We start from the raw sequence: 12,719 nt of genomic DNA, 5'->3' as shown, positions 1-12,719 counted from the left end.
AATGATTTCATAGTCTAGAGGGAAAGACATTATTTTAAATAAATGAATTGTGGCTATGTTCGTGAGTGCTGTATGTCCCTCTCCTTTGTACAACCCCCACCCACTACTGCATCCTACAGCCCACTTCTATCTGCTTCTTTCCTGAGTTCCCCACATCTGTCGGGCCCTGCCTTGATCAATCAAGCATAATGATTGAGCACTTACCATGTGCAGAGCACGGTACTAAGTGCTTGGGGGAGGACAATACCACAGATTTGGTAATCAGTCAGTCAGTCAATTGTATTTATTGAGTGCTTACTCTGTGCAAAGCATGGTAAGAAGCGCTCGGGAGTATATGTTATAACAATGAACGTCCCCTGGCCACAGCGAGCTTACAGTCCAGAGGAGAAGACAGACATTAATGTACTTTAATAAATTGCAGGGATTCATTCATTCATTCAATCATTTGTATTTATTGGGTGCTTACTGTGTGCAGAGCACGGTACTAAGCGCTTGGAAACTACAATTCAGCAATAAAGAAAGACAAGTGCTGTGGGGCTGGGAAGGAGGATGAATAAAGGGGGCAAATCAGGGTGACACAGAAAGGAGTTAGGAGTTAGGAAGAGAGAAGGAAAAGAGGGCTTAGGCAGGGAAGGCCTCTCAGAAGAGATATGTCCTCAGTAATGCTTTGAACGGGGGAAGGGGGAGAGTCATCGTCTATTAGGTATGAGGAGGGAGGGGGCGGCGTCTCCCCCCGCAGCCTGTCCAGTGATGGCCGCCTTAAGGGAGGGCAAGGCCCTGCGGGGCCCGGAAAGGGGGGCGGCTCCCCCACCTTACTGACCAGAACCAGATGGGCCATCGGGGACCTGATGCTCGTGGTAGGAGAGGGCGCCGGAAATGACGTCACGGGGAACCCCAAGTGGGCCGCAGTGTGGCGCTCCCCGAGGGCGGCACCGCCCACTTCCGGCGGAAGGACTAGGCCCAATGGGACAGCGGTGGGGCCGTCATGGCCGCCGTGAACTGGAAAGAGGCGCTGAAGCGGCGGTTGGCGCCGACCTTCACTGCCCCGGAGCGTGAGTGTGTGCGTGCACTGCCGCTCCCTGCCATCCATCAGTCAGTCAATCAATCAATTAGTTATACTCCCCCTCCCCATCCCCCCCGCCTTACCTCCTTCCCCTCCCCACAGCACATGTACATATGTATATAAGTTTGTACATATTTATTACTCTATTTATTTTACTTATCCACATTTATTCTATTAATTTTATTTTGTTAATATGTTTTGTTTTGTGGTCTTTCTCCCCCTTCTAGACTGTGAGCCCGCTGTTGGGTAGGGACCGTCTCTATATGTTGCCAACTTGGACTTCCCAAGCGCTTAGTACAGTGCTGTGCACACAGTAATAGCTCAATAAATACGATTGAATGAATGAATGAATGAGGCCTAAGGCAGGATGTGGGCAAGAAGTTGGCTGCACGATAGGTGAGATTGAGGCATAGTGAAGTTAGCATTAGAGGAGTGAAGTGTGCGGGCTGGGCTGTAGTAGAAGAGAAGGAAGGTGAGGTAGGGGGGACAAGGTGATTGAGTGCTTTAAAGCCATAAATATCACAAGTCATATCTACCTATCTTTATACATATCTCGATGGATAATATCTATCTATATATGTATCTATCTATATATGTATTTCACTGTCACTGTATGCCACCAACATATACCACTGTGTGTGTATATATATGTATATATATATATGTATATATATATATAAATAGATGTATAAATGATTAGTGAGATATATATATATATATATATATATCATTGTCCTTCAGAGTCCAATAAGACACCACTCATGGCAGGCTTTTTAAATGATACTTGTGAAGTGTTTACTATATGCCAGATAATGTACTAAGTGCTGGGATCGGTCCTAAGCTCATCAGGTTGGACACCGTCCATGTTCCACATGGGGATCACAGTCTTGACAGATGAGGTAACTGAGGCACAGAGAAGTGAAGTGATTTGCCCAAGTTCCCACAGCAGACAGGTGGTAGAGCCGGGTTTAGAGCCCAGGTCCTCTGTCTCTCAGGCTCATACTCTATCCATTAGTCAACATTGCTTCTCTACGGAGTCACGGGACCAATGAGAGTTGTTGCCAAGATAAATAATTTCAGAGCATTCCTCTGGACCTGAACTTGCCAGAGATTCCTCTTCTCCCTCCCCACCCCATCCTCACAACCCCAGCCAATGCCCTGCTCCTAACTTTGCTGACCCAGAAATCCCAGAAGGGATGAGACTGGGAATGAAAAGCGTCTTAGCCGGTTGGATGCAGGTGCATATCCTGAAGGCAGCGATTCTTCTAGGAATGTGAGTTAGCTCTTCTCAGAGGAATGAACGTGGGCTGAGGGAGGAAGGGAGAGGAGTGGTCAGAAACCAGGGAGGCCCACATGGCCAATACCAAGCGCCCCCCCACCCCCCCGCCCTTGTAAAAGCCAGAGATTCTTGCATCAGAACTTGGCCTAATTTTAATTATGGCCCCCAGTGGCTGACCTCCTCTCTCCTCCACCAATCAGGAGGAGCCGCGAAATCCCACGGTACAGAATTAATGCTGTTGTCAAAGACAACTAGAGATTGTGGACCCGAGCCCAATCACTGGAAATGGGAAACATCTCCCTGAACAAACAATTCTCAGTTGGACCCGGTGCCAATTCTCATTTGGACCCTTACCAAGCTGTGACAGTGAGAAGCAGCATGGTCTAGCGGAAAGAGCCCGGGTCTTGGAGTCGGAGGACCTGGGTTCTAATCTGGTTGTATCTACCCCAGCGTTTAGCTCAGTGCCTGGCACATAGTAAGCACTTAACAAATACCATAATTATTATTCTTATCACTACTGCATCAGCCTCCTACCTGACCTCCCTGCCTCCTGTCTCTTCCCACTACAGCATATACTTCAGTCTGTTGCCTGGATCATTTTTCTATGAAAATGCTCAAGCCATGTTTCCCCATTCCTTAAGAACCTCCAGTGATTGCCCACCTACCTCTGAATCAAGCAGAGACTCCTTGCCAGCTCCATCCAGCTTCCAGCCCCACATGTATTCAGCGGGAAGGGACACTCACCTAACCCACGGCTCCTCATTTGGTGCAGGCAGAGCGGGCTTCTCACGCTCTGGGCAGAGATGACCTGCAGCCGGCTGCTGCGAGTCTCGATCTGCTGCACAGCAGGTCAGAGGCCACAGGTATTTATCACCTGGGCGCTTAGGCCATTCCAGCTTCCGGCCTCATTTTAGTCAGTCCTGCCCTCCGCCTTCCTCCATACCTAATTTGATTAGCACGGGGGCAGGGGACACCTTCTGTATTCCCGACTTGGGCTGTCAATTTAGCAGTTTTGGTCATGGGGACTGTAACCCACCCGCAATTCTGACTTCTGCCTACTGGCTCGAGTGGTCATGAGAAAGCATTTGAGCTACCAGTCTGAGGAAAAAGAAGAAGAACGAATGTTTTATCCCTATTTTACAGATGAGGAAACTGAGGCCCAGAGAAGTGAAGTGATATGCCCAGGATAACACAGCAGGCAAACAGCAGAGTTAATCAATCAACCAGAGGATCTCCAAGATCCTTCAAGATATCTCTACTTTGATGTCCTCCCATCACCTCAAACTTAACATGCCCAAAATATAGCTCCTTATCTTTCCAACCCAAACCCTGTCCTGCCCCTGACTTTCCCATCACCACACTTCCTGTCTCACAAGCCCGTAACCTTGGCTTTATCCTTGACTTTTCTCTCTCATTCAACCCACGTACTTAATCCATCACCAAATCCTGTCGGTCCCACCTTCACAGCATCACTAAAATCCTCCCCTTCCTCTCCATCCAAACTGCTAACATGTTAATACGGTCACTCATCCTATCCCACCTGGATTACTGCATCAGCCTCCTTGCTGACATCCCAGCCTCCTGCCTCTCCCCACTCCAGTCCATACTTTACTCTGCTGCCCGGATCATTTTTCTACAAAATCATTCAGGACAGGTCACACCCCTCCTCCAAAATCTCCAGTGGTTGCCCAAATACCTACATATCAAACAAAAACTCCTCACCATTGGTTTTAAAGCACTCCACCACCTTGCCCCCTCCTACTTCACCTCACCTCTCTCCTTCTACAACCCAGTCTACACACTTTGCTCCTCTTGTGCTAACCTTCTCACTGTACCTCAATCTCACCTGTCTCTCTGCCGATCCCCAGCCCATGTCCTGCCTTTGGCCTGGAACGCCCTCCCTCCTCAAGTCTAGCAATTACTGTACCCCCTTTAAAGTCTTATTGAAGGCACATCTCATCCAAAAGGCCTTCCCAGACTAGGCCCCACCTTTCTTCATCTTTATTCCCTTTTGCCTGCCTCCTCCCAGCCCCACGGCACGTATGTACGTATCTGTTATTTCATTTATTTGTATTCATGTCTGTCTCCCCGTCTAGATGTTAAACTCATTTTGGGCAGGGAAAGTGTCTATTTATTGTGGTATTGTACTCTCCCAAGTGCTTAGTACAGTGCTCTGCACACAGTAAGCGCTCAATAAGTACAATTGAATGAATGAATGATAGAGGAATAAATGGCATTTAGTGAACACTTACTGTGTGCAGAGCACTGCACTAAGCGCTCAGGAGAGTACAATACAACAGAGTTGGGAGACACGTTTCCAACACTTGTTTGTCAGGTTATCATGAGTATGGAGGTGCAGGAAACAAGTTATTTCTCAGTGATTATGATCAAACCCTCTCTGGGAACGAGGCAGTGGCCAGGAAAAAGAGAAGGAAGATTCTCAGGTCACTTACTCCACCAAAAACAAAGATCATCAGGTGGAACCAGTAACTCTTGCATCAGGCTAAAGTACCTCTATAAATATCCCCCCCTCATCTGCTCTCTCTGCCATCCTGGAGCAAGGACCGTATCCATCCAGGCGCTGCACCTGTGTGTGGAATGAATCCTTAGGGGAGCCTGAAACGCTGAACAGCTTTCTCATTTCTACCTGTCAGCCTCTGGATCAGCCTGTCCCTTCAGTAAATAGTTTTCTCTTTGTGTTTTAGGGCTGTGGCCATGAGGCGTAGACTTCTGTAGCCCACCCTATTCTCCCTGCTCTGTGGTGTCCAGTGCAGAATGGTCAACCATCCCTGGACCTTGGAGAGAAATCATTCTACTACCAGGATGGAGATGTGGTGATTGGAGGACTTCTCTCTCTCTCTCTCGATTTGATAGGTTTCCTCAATACATTCACGGAACAGCTGCGTTTCTTTCCTGAGTCCACAGAGTAAGTGTTTGTTTGTTCCTGGGATGTAGGATGGGCAGGAACGGAGGGGGATGTGGCATCATTAGATGCGGGAGAAAGGAAGGGCACTGGGCACTAGTGCTAGCTATTCATTTATTTATATTAATGTCTGTTTCCCCCACTAGACTGTGATAATCGTTGTGGGCAGTGAATGTGTCTGTTTATTGTTATATCATACTCTCCCAAGTGCTTAGTACAGTGCTTTGCACACAATAAGCGCTCAACAAATACAGTAGAATGAACAAATGCTAGGCCACGGGTGGTATTGACGTCTACGAGAAAGGATGAAGGGGCAAAGCACAAATGTAGCTGTTCAGGAAGCTCAAATCAATCAGTCAATCGGTGATATTTATTGAGGGCTTACTGTGAGCAGAGCACTGTACTAGACACTTGAAAAAAAGACAATACAACAGAGTTGGTAGACATTTTCCCTTGCATAAGGAGGTACTGTGTGCAGAGCAATGTATGAAATGTTTGGGAGAGTACAATACAATATGACAGAGGTGGTAGACATGTTCCCTCCCCAAAGCATTTAGTATTAAGCCCTTAGTTCAGTGTTCTGCGTACAGTAAGCACTCAATAAATACCACTGATTGATTACCATGTACTAAGTACTGTACTAAGTGCTTCTGTAAGTACAATATCCCAGAGTTGGAAGATACGTTCCCTGCCCACAAAGAGAACTAGAGGACTCAAAGAGTCCAGAGCATTTCTTGTGGTCAGAAGATTTCTAAATTATGAATTCCCTCCTTTACTTTCTCTGCTCCTCTAGACTGCAACCTCGAGGAGAGTACGGTGCTCTGCACACAGTAGGTGCTCAAAGAGTATCACTGATTGAGATTGATCCATGGGTCAGAATCTACTGATGCGTAGTATGTAGAATTTCCTCCTGCTGCTTTCCCTGAATGCATTTCCTCCCAAGGTCACTTTTTGTACCAAACGTACCCTAGACTGCTCTCACAGCCTCTTCTATCTGGACTGTTGTACTGTCCTTTCCCAAGTTCTTAGGACAGTGCTCTGCACACAGTAAGTGCTCAGTCAATTCTGGATCCGTGCTAGATCATTTAGCAGTCACATTGCAGCTTTCTGAGATGCAATCTCTGTACCAGAGATACAGCGAAAATTTTGACTCACTTCCCACCTTCCTCACAACGACTTGGAGGCTTTCTCTTCTCTGCTCCTGTGCCACTGCCGCTCGACAATTCAACACTCTTTGTTTTTTATTGCTATTTGTTAAGTGCTTACTATATGCCAGGCACTGTACTAAGCATTGGGATAGATACAGGTTCGACATAGTCCCTGTCCCACATGGGGCTCATAGTCTTAATCCCCATTTCACAGTTGAGGGAACAGAGGCACAGAGAAATGAAATGACTCGTCCAGGGTCACACAGCAAGCAAGTGGAAGTGGCAGGATTAGAACTCAGGTCCTTCTGACTCCAAGGCCCAAGCTCTCTCCACTACACCCCAATGTTTCTGTGCCACCTCCCATCCTTCCCATTGCAGATACTTCACCTAACACTGTCAGCACCTCCTGGCCCTGGTGTTTGCTGTGGAAGAGAACAAGGACCCCAATCTGTTACCCAATATTTCTCCGGTTCACCTCTTCAACGTTCACTTCCTGGAGATGATCACGGCCGAGAGTTCCGTGGCTCTGCTTTCAGGAAGAGCTGCGATGGTCCCCAGCTACAGCTGTGAGCAGGAGTGAGGGGGACAAACTGCTGGCTGTCATAAGAGGGACATCACCAGGCATGTCAAGTATTATCTCCTGGGTGCTGGGCCTCTATAAACTCCCCCAAGTAAGGAATCCCAATGGCAAGGGACAGACCACCATTAGTTTGTTGTTGCTCTTGTTGTTGTTGTTGTGGCTGCTTTTTTGTGGTATTTGCTAAGGCTTACTATATGCCAGGCACAGGTGGATACAAGACTATTGGCTTCAAAGCTCTCCATTACTTCGCCCCCTCCTACCTCACCTCCCTTCTCTCTATCTACAGCCCAGCATACACACTCCACTCCTCTACTGCTAACCTCCTCACTGTGCCTTGTTCTAGCCTGTCCCGCTTTCGACCCCTGGCCCACATCCTACCTTTGTCCGGAAATGCCCTCCCTCCTCGCATCCACCAAACTAGCTCTCTTCCCCCCTTCATTCATTCAATCGTATTTATTCAGTGCTTACTATGTGCAGAGCACTGTACTAAGCGCTTGGGAAGTACAAGTCGGCAACATACAGAGACGGTCCATACTCAACAACGGGCTCACAGTCTAAGCCCTACTGAGAGCTCACCTCCTCCAGGAGGCCTTCCCAGAATAAACCCCCTTTTCCTATGCTCCTCGTCCCATCCCCATAGACCCTACTTCCTCCTGCTCTACTCCCTTCCCTGCCCCACAGCACTTGTATATATTTGTACATATTTATTATTCTATTTATTTTATTAATGATGTTTATATATCTATAGTTCTATTTATCTATTTTAATGCTATTGATGCCTGTCTATTTGTTTTGTTTTGTTGTCTGTCTCCCCCTTCTAGATTGTGAGCCTGTTGTGTAGGGATTGTCTCTGTTGACGAATTGTACTTTCCAAGCGCTTAGTACATTGCTCTGCACACAGTAAGTGCTCAATAAATATGATTACTGAATGAAGGATTGGATACACAGTCTTTATCCCATGTCGGGCTCAGAGTCGTAACCCCCATTTTACAGATGAGGGAACTGAGGCACAGAGAGGTGAAGTGGCTTGCACGAGGTCACACAGCAGACAAGTGACAGAGCCGGGATTAGAACCCAGGGTCTCTGACTCCCAGGCCCGTGTGCTTTCCACTAGACCATGTTGTTGGACTCAGTTGGGAAATCCTCCCTCCCCACATCCTACTACAGTTCTTCCCACATTCAAATGCCTCCTAAAATTCCACCTCTTCCAACAAGCCTTCCTAAGATGATTAGCCAGTCCCCTGATTCACGTCATCTATCCAACCCACTCTAGCAGTTCTGAATGTATTTATAACCATTCTCAGCACTCATGGATATAGGTGCGCTGAATTATTTACTTGGACCATCTGAATTGTAAATACCTTGCCTTTATTGGTACAGTGTGAGGGCAGGGAATGTGTCATTTTCTCAATAATTATGGTACTAGTTAAGTCCTTTCTGTGTATCAAACACTGTTCAAGCACTATGGAAGATACAAGAAGATCAGGTCAGATACAATTCCTGTCACTCATCAGGCTTCCTCCCAATCTAAAAAGGAGGGAGTGCAGGCACTGGATCCCCATTTTACCTAAGGGGAAGTGAAGTGACTTCCCAAGGTCTCTTTGCGGGCATGTGGCAGAGCTGGAATTAGAACCCGGGTCCTCTGGCTCCTAGGCAAGTGCTCTTTCCACTAGGCCACGCTGCTCCTCTTTCCAAGTGCCTAATACATTCATCCCACAGAGGATGCATTTTTCTGATTCCCCACACCAGATGGAAAATTCCAGACAAAGAGATGTTGAAGGAGCCATTGTCAATGAAATGGACGTATGTCTTTGACCAGAAGAGGAAAGACAGACCCCCTCTAGACTGTAAGTTCCTTCTGGGCAGGGAGACTGTCCACCACTCTGTTATGCTGTACCCTCCCAAGTGCTTAGGACTGGAACCTAAGCCTAGCAAGTACCCAGTAAGTACCATGGATTGATTGATGGATTTGGGAACACAGAATGATGATGTCTGTCTGTATGTCCTCTCAATAGTCGCCTCTTCCCCCACTCTGTCTCCCATGTAGATCTGCTACGGCCCAGAGGACCCCATTCTCAGAGATAAGGCCCAGTTCCCATATTTCTATCAGATCTCTGTGAGTTCCCCAAATCTGTCCTCAGTGATTATCTGTCTCATGAAATATTTTCACTGGGTCTCGGTTGGCCTCCTGGTTACCAGTGATATTCATGGAAAGATGTTCGCTACAGTTCTAACAGAGGAGATGGCCAAGAATGGTATCTGTGTGGCTTATATTGAAAGAATCCATGAATACTTTACCGAAAATATATACAGGTTTGACTCCCACTACAAATAAATTATTACATCATCAGCAGATGTGATCGATGCCTCCGGAGATACATACTCTTTATTGTCATTTGTTTTTAATCTGCATAACTTCCCTGCTCTTGGTAAGGTTTGGGTCACCACATATGATTGAGATTTTACAACAAATTCCTATATCAAAAATAACACCTATTTCCAAGGCTCCGTCATTTTCAGTCCATAGGAAGGAGATTCCGGGTTTTGGGGATTTTGAACGGACCCTGAACCCTCGGAAATTTCCACAGGATGTGTCTCTGCCAGCATTCTGGCGGTGTGTCTTTGATTGTCCACTCATAGAAGATCCGGAAAAATTCGATTCCTTGGGACTGTGTGGCGAAAATGGTACGTTGGAGAGCAAGCCCTTGGGCTTCTGGGACATGAACATGTTACCACAGAATTACAGAATATACAGCGCTGTGTATACCATAGCTCACGCCCTCCACCAAGGGATACGGGCTACGAAGGGCATGGAGACATCGCGAGATGTCAGGCAAAAACTCCTCATCCTGGGCTTCAAGGCTCTCCATCACCTCGCCCCCTCCTACCTCTCCTCCCTTCTCTCCTTCTACAGCCCACCCCGCACCCTCCGCTCCTCTGCTGCTAATCTCCTCACCGTACCTCGTTCTCGCCTGTCCCGCCATCGACCCCCAGCCCACGTCATCCCCCGGGCCTGGAATGCCCTCCCTCTGCCCACCCGCCAAGCTAGCTCTCTTCCTCCCTTCAAGGCCCTACTGAGAGCTCACCTCCTCCAGGAGGCCTTCCCAGACTGAGCCCCTTCCTTCCTCTCCCCCTCGTCCCCCCTCCATCCCCCCATCTTACCTCCTTCCCTTCCCCACAGCACCTGTATATATGTATATATGTTTGTACATTTTTATTACTCTATTTATTCATTGATTTTACTTGTACATATCTATTCTATTTATTTTATTTTGTTAGTATGTTTGGTTTTGTTCTCTGTCTCCCCCTTTTAGACTGTGAGCCCACTGTTGGGTAGGGACTGTCTCTATATGTTGCCAACTTGTACTTCCCAAGCGCTTAGTACAGTGCTCTGCACACAGTAAGCGCTCAATAAATACGATTGATTGATTGACATGGACCAAGTCGGGTTCCTTGTCCATGGCAGGTAATTCTCCCCTCTCTCTATCCACTAGGTCTCGCTGCTTCTTCGGGGACTTCAGTCGTCGGTATCTCCCTCTCCCTCCATGTCCACTTGTCCCTGAAGAATACTTGGATCCACACTGGTACAGGTGAGCAGATCCATTTGGATGGCCTTGGCTGGGCGACCAGTAGGTTTGACATCCTGAACATCAGAATGGAATAATTCATGCCCCTGGCCCCAGCTGGACAAGATTTCACCATTAGTGAGGAGAGTATAACGTGGGATCGGCGATTTTCTCAGGCAAAGAAGGAGGGGGAGCAGGACGAGGAAGAGAAAGGAGGAAGAGGAGGAGAGGGGGAAAACTGCATCCTGCGACAAACGATGTCCCGAGTCTTCTTATCTGTGGTCAATTCTGACATGTTGGTCGGGACTGTCACTGTGGTCCTTCGGGACCACTGGGCTGGGGGCAGAATGAGGCCGTGGTTGGGTCCCAGGGCACCTTCTTCACTCCCTCCATCATCTCGGTCTGCTCCCTTGTCCAAGAGAGCATCTGCATGGATTGATTACTCTCTCAATTGCATAGTACTGTGCCCCGCATACAGTAAACTCCCAGTAAATACTATTGATGATGTAGACTGTTCTGAGCTCTGATTGAACTCTCTGTCTTCAGAGAAAGTGAGTAAAACGTTGCCCTGGGATTTCTATATCATTTCCTGTCTTCCCCAGTGCCCCTGATTCCCAGGGAGGAAAGCTTCAATGCCCTTCCCGTTTCCCTCTTCCCGTCTTCGCACAGACCTCTCACTCCGTTTGTAGCGAGAGCTGCCGGCCGGGATTCAGGAAAACATCTCGGGAAGGGGAAGCCCCCTGCTGCTACGACTGCGTGCCCTGTGCTGAGGGAGAGATCAGCAATCATTCATTCATTCATTCATTCAATCGTATTTATTGAGTGCTTACTGTGTGCAGAGCACTGTACTAAGCACGTGGGAAGTACAAGTTGGCAACATATAGAGACGGTCCCTACCCAACAACGGGCTCACAGTCTAGAAGGGGGAGACAGACAACAAAACAAAACATGTGGACAGGTGTCAAGTCATCACAATAAATAGAAGTAAAGCTTGATGCACATCATTAACCGTTGCTCCCTGGGGTTTCGGGGGCAACTCTCGGGTTCTTACCCTTTCCGGGTCTTCGGACGTCTCCGGACTCAGGCCGCGCGTTCAAACCAGGAAGAGTCAGCCAGAGGTCCAAAGCTTGGTTGCCGTTTATTTACTATCAGTGATTACATGGTTAATAAAGAGAGCGAGAACGAGAGGGAGAGAGAAAGGGAGGGAGAGAGAGCACCTGTGTATCCCCCCTTGTCTTGTTCGTCTCTTATACCCCCCGTTGCCCGGGGGCAGGGTTTTCTCAGGCCATGTAGCACACTCACTCGCCACCCTCCAGCCACTAGCCTAGCAACAGCTCTGTCCATCACGAAGCGTTTGCTCTGGCTGGCCCCCAGCCACCCGTTGTCAACCATCGCTGGCTGCGGATATGGCCTTGAGGTTGCCTCCGAGCTTTGCAGGTGCAAGCTTGTTTTTCTTGCCCTGGTCCCTTTATCTCCTGTTGTTGAGTCTGTTTGGCCTTGAGCCGTTGGGTACGGTTTGTGTGCACATACTCCCTGTCTCGGCGCCTTCCCACGCTCCCCACGATTAACAAAAAGAATAGAATAGTAAATATGTACAAGTGAAATAAATAGAGTAATAAATCTGTACAAACATATATACAGGTGCTGTGGTGAGGGGAAGGAGGTAGGGTGGGGGGGAATGGGGAGGGGGAGAGGAAGGAGGGGGCTCAGTCTGGGAAAGCCTCCTGGAGGAGGTGAGCTCTCAATAGGGCTTTGAAGAGAGGAAGAGAGCTAGCTTGGTGGATGTGCGTGGGGAGGGCATTCCAGGCCAGGGGGAGGATGTGGGCCGGGGGTCGATGGCGGGACAGGCGAGAAGGAGGCACAGTGAGGAGGTTAGTGTTAGAGTTAGCAATCAGACCGGTAGGTGTCTGCTGAGCATAATGCTTCTTTGTCGATGATGAGCTTCCAGTCTAGAGGTGGAGGCAAACATTGATCGATCAATCAATTGTATTCATTGGAACACTTCCTGTGTGAAAGTGTAGAGCACTGTTCTGTGTGTTAGTATCAGGTATGGTACCATATGGTCCCATATGGTACTAAGGGCAACATACGGCAGAGTTGGTAACACGTTCCAATCCCTTGAAAGCAGTTTCTACATTTATCTGATTTTCCTGGTTCTTT

Source organism: Tachyglossus aculeatus (assembly GCF_015852505.1).
Source record: "Tachyglossus aculeatus isolate mTacAcu1 chromosome 12 unlocalized genomic scaffold, mTacAcu1.pri SUPER_6_unloc_2, whole genome shotgun sequence".
Classification (NCBI taxonomy): domain Eukaryota; kingdom Metazoa; phylum Chordata; class Mammalia; order Monotremata; family Tachyglossidae; genus Tachyglossus; species Tachyglossus aculeatus.
The sequence above is the reverse complement of the archived record's forward strand: the minus strand, read 5'-3'. Positions refer to the sequence as shown.